Source organism: Nomascus leucogenys, chromosome 3 (assembly GCF_006542625.1).
Source record: "Nomascus leucogenys isolate Asia chromosome 3, Asia_NLE_v1, whole genome shotgun sequence".
In the NCBI taxonomy this organism is placed as follows: domain Eukaryota; kingdom Metazoa; phylum Chordata; class Mammalia; order Primates; family Hylobatidae; genus Nomascus; species Nomascus leucogenys.
Genome location: NC_044383.1, coordinates 143,731,671 through 143,736,505, shown reverse-complemented (window position 1 = coordinate 143,736,505; position 4,835 = coordinate 143,731,671). Strand labels below are relative to the sequence as shown.

The 4,835-nt window shown below is 50.8% G+C and overlaps 1 pseudogene; it reads left to right on the top strand.

The window, feature by feature from the left end:
• The first annotated feature begins 2,524 nt into the window (after positions 1-2,524).
• Positions 2,525-2,615, top strand: LOC115834610 (annotated as a pseudogene).
• Positions 2,616-4,835: the final 2,220 nt, after the last annotated feature.

Sequence of the window (4,835 nt, the reverse complement as noted above, 5' to 3'; positions counted from 1 at the left end):
TCAGTATCCAATTAGAAAGAAAGCTTAATTCAGAAAAGTGTTCTTGACTGTGTCCCTGAGCGTGAGGAAGGCATAGGGAGGGGGAATGTTTATTCATGGCTGCAGTTCTTTCAGCCTGGGTAAGGGCGAGTTCTGTGGAACTCTGTGTCCTTCTGGTAGATAGGTAACTGCTTCTTCTCCTTTTTTTTTTTTTTTTTTTTTTTTAGAGACAGAGTCTCGCTCTGTCGCCCAGACTGCCAGACTGGAGTGCAGTAGCATGATCTTGGCTCACTGCAACCTCTGCCTCCCGGGTTCTAGCAATTCTCCTGCCTCAGCCTCCCGAGTGGGTGGAACTACAGGTGCACGCTGTCATGCCCGGCTAATTTTTTGTATTTTAGTAGATACAGGGTTTCACCATGTTGCCCAGGCTGGTCTCGAACTCCTGAGCCCAGGAAATCCACCTGCCTCAGCCTCCCAAAGTGCTAGGATTACAGGCGTGAGCCACTGTGCCTGGCCAGTCCCTGCTTCTTGACCTTGGGATATATATGGTATATACTGAAGGCCTCACATGACCACTTCACCTTGGGATATCTAGTGTGTGGCATCTGTGCTATTTCTCTCCTCTGCACATGGCAGACATTGTGAATGACACACAGGGCTCTTTCTGGTGTGGCCTCAGAATGCCTCTCAGCTCAATACTCCAGAAAATTACCAACATCCATCAGTGTAGACAGAAGGGATCAATTCCAGTGGTCATCCTAGGGCCCAGGCTATCATGTGAGCCTGGATTTATGAGATGTTGGCAGCTACCTTAGGGCAGAGAATGAAAAGGACTTGTTCTCTCCTAAAACTCAAACCAGTAACTGCTTCTCACATACTGGTTGACCTGGAAAACAGTTTTAGAAAGAGCAGTTGGTGAAACTGCTTATTGAAGTCATGCATTCCCAATTAGTTAGGCCATTGTCATTCCAAAGATAATACAAGTCATGAGGTATTGCATTTCTGAGAAAGGAAAATTCACTCAGGCAGGAAGCAGACATCTGTGGTCATTTGGGATGCTGGTTGCTTAGGGCTCCCTCTGGGGACACCTCTGTCTTCTGGCACCTTTGCCAGATTGTGCATGAGCTGGTGGAGCTCCTAGCAGATAGAACACCTCTTCCAGGTTTGAGATTCCATAAGCAATAGGGGTAAATGGCTGGGCTAGAGAATGAGAGACAGGGAGAGGCCCAGGACACAGCTGATTCCCCGCCCCTCCTGGCAGGGCAGATATCCTGTGTCCCACCACAGCTATGGGTGATGACAATGGCCCTTGTCCATGAGCCGCTCCCCTCAGCCTGCCAGCCCACTCTCCAGCTCTGACATTGCATTCCCCGCTGTGGGTACAAAGAACCTGGACTGACATCCTTTATTGAGGCACAGGCCAGCCTCGTACAAGGGTCTTTTCTGGTCACACATGCTTCTGCTCCGCCATCAGGTGAAATCAATTCTCTTTAGATTTAAGATTTCCATGATGGCGTTGTGGACACCGTCAGCCACCTGCCCACCTTCCATCTGCTTCCTCCTTCCTAACAGAACCCTGTCTCAGGGAAGACTCCGATAAGCCTCGTGATTCGCAGACCCGGGTTGCTGGCCAGAGATCGGCTCGTCAATCCAGGCCAAGCCAGTCAGGGTGCCCCCGTCCAGGCAGCTGCCCTCTAAGGGGAATATTTGGGGCAAGAGAGTTTTGACCAGGGTTTCCCCACCATGCCTCATCCTTGCTTTGCTTTTCCCCCTCTATGGAGCAAGAAGCGGCCACCAGTTAGCCTGTTTCTGGCTTCCACGTTATGGGCGGCTCCCTGTCCTAGCTGACAACCCAGGCTCGAGGTCTCCGAGGTGCCATTAGAGCCTTATCAATCTGGAGGAGTTCAAGGGACACTTGTGGAGTCCAGCAGAGGTTAGGAAGGAATGCATATGAGAAATGCTGTTTCTCCCAGTCCCTTCCTCCCCCAGTGACCTCAATCATACCTGCTTGCTCTCCAGTGAAGGGACAAACAGAGGGACATCAGGGTGCCGAAAAGTCCCCTCTTCCTGAGGCAAATATGCTGACTGCAAAAGGAAACACATTGCCTGGCCACCATGCCTGCCTTGCTGGCCTGTTCTGTGTCTGTGACCAGGAATTTCGAGGAGGGGATTCTGTGTGGGGGAGGACCCTGTCGTCACGTGCTGGGAGATGCCAGCTCACAGGAGCCACATTTCCAGGTGTACTCAGCCCTCTTCCTCTGCACCCTGCAATTCTGCAGCATTCCAAGGGCTGGGCTCTAGTTCTCTTACACCTGCAGCCATCTCCAGGAGAGCTATAAGTGACATCACGATGGCAGAGATAATGGTAACTTCTACTTATTAAGAGCTACATATCACTATTAACCATGTGCTCTGCATGGACCATCTACTTCTTCTGTGATACTGCAGAAAATGTGGTATTGTGCCCAATTTACAGACAAGGAAAACTGAGGCCTATAGATACCCAGACACTCACCCAGGTACACAGAGCAGGAAGGAGAGCTCAACAGCTTCTGGGCCTTTTGGCTAAGATCAAGTGTAGTATCTGTTATCAGTTTAACATCTGATACTGAAGCGGTGTCGTCATCTCACACCAAGGAAATCAAGGATGCAGACACACAAGAAGAGAGGTTAAGAGTGGAGGTTTAATAGGTGAGAGAAAGAGAAAAAAGTGTCCTTTCCTGCAGTGAGAGGCTCCCGAGAGGGTCTTCCAGTTTCGTGGTGAAATGCACAGGGTTTTACAGACCAGCTGGAGGAGATGGTGTCTGATTTACATAGGGCCCAAAGATTGGTTGGAGCAGGTGTGCCATTTACATAGCACAAAGCTGGCTGCCCCATCCTAATATTTTATTAGGCAGATGGGTTCTCTACCTGGTTGGCGCCATGTGGCCTGTTCCTTTACTGTACACATGGTTGACAAAGAAGGGAACGTGGAGACTCCGTGTTGAACATGCCTGATCCCCAGGTAGCCTTTTCCTATTGGCACAGCTGCCGGTATCCACCCGTGCAAGCTTCCAGCTTGCTTTTCTATGTCTGCAGCTTGATTTTTCGGGCTGCTCTTTGTTAGAAAAGAAATGATTTGGGGACGGCTTTTTATTAAAAGGGAAACCTTACCAAGGACTCTCTTACCCTCACTAACTGCCTAAATAATTTCTTTTTTAGCTCCTGTATCAGTACATCCTCTACTAGAGGACAATATATCAGATGAGTTTTTGGAGGAGGGAGATGGGATAGGAGCGTGCTGAGTCTACTTCACACATTGACGTATGTGGCAGTACCTCCAGGATTGGAGCATGCCCTCAGGGGAACAGGTTAAACAAAAAGTAGAGCTTAGATTCCATCAGAGGCTGGTGGATCCGTAAGGGGCACCTCTTTTCGCTGGGCGGCACTGCCTTCCATACACCAGTGCCCATCCTGCCTGCCAGTCCCCCTCCAAGTCCTGCTCTTCCCTGGGGGCCGGCCTGGGCAGTGGGAAAGTGAAGCTGGCATTGATTAGTCTGTTGGCTCCCGGTCTGCTCTCAGATCGAGGAGGTGGGGGCAGTGTTTAGGCAACGCACGAAACCCTCATTCCCCCATGGGAGCCAAAGGTCTCAACATCATTTTAGAGCTGATGACACAGAAGCCCAGGGATGGAAATGGCTAGTTTTGAGCCTCTCAGGGTAGCAGTGGGACCTTCTGCTCTTAACCTGGGGCCAGTGCTGGCTCTCAGACCAGTCCAGTCAGATCAGGGCCTGCTTTTCAGGGGATGTGGCCTTTGTCCACCACCCTGCAGGTCCTGGAGGATGAATGAGGCTCTACGTTAACTGAATGTTGACAACAAAAGGTCTGCAAAATGGGCAGGGCAACGCCTTGGGGACCCTAAGGAGATGGTCCCCGCAGATGCTGCTGGGGCCTAATGTTTTCTGAATCCTTTTTAGGGTCACGTGCATTATAGAGCTGGCTCATCTACACCTCTGCCACAGCAACCCTGGGAGGGGCATCTTGGCATGGAAAAAGTGAGGCTCAGGAAGATTGCGTGACCTACCCACAGTCACGTGGCCTGCAGGCAACTGAACCAGTCCTTGAATTCAGAGCTGCCTGAATCAAGCTCCCACATTTTCAACATGTGACCACACTCCTCCATGCTGAGGACGTTTCTGCTTGCAAACTGGTGTTTTTCTGGAAGAACAAAGAAGGCCATCCCAGAAAAATCTGCCTAACAATGAAAAAACTACTCTATTCCATATAGGTAAGCCCGGGGACCAGATGCCTGGACCTGTGAGGTGAGTGTGACTCCGGGGAGGAGAGAAGCACAGCCAGGCTGCCTCACCTGCCTTCCCTAGGCAGCGGCCCCCGAGTGGATCCACACAAACTGCAAGGACTTTTGGAATGGACTGAATTGTGTCCCCCCTAGAATTCACAGGTTGAAACCCTGCCCACCAGTGTGACTGCATTAGGAAATGGCCTGTAAGGAGGTAATGAAGGTTAAACGAGGCCAGGCTGGGAGCAGTGGCTCATGCCTGTAATTCCAGCACTTTGGGATGCTGAGGTGGGTGAATCACTTGAGGTCAGGAGATCGAGACCATCCTGGCCAACATGGTGAAACCCTGTCTCCACTAAAAATACAAAAATTAGCTGGGCGTGGTGGTATGTGCCTGTAGTCCCAGCTACTTGGGAGGCTGAGGCAGGAGAATCACTTGAACCCAGGAGGCGGAGGTTGCAGTGAACTGAGATCGCGCCACTGCACTCTAGCCTGGGTGACAGAGTGAAACTCCATCTCTCTCTCTCTCTCTCTCTCTCACACACACACACACACACACACACACACAAATGTTTAA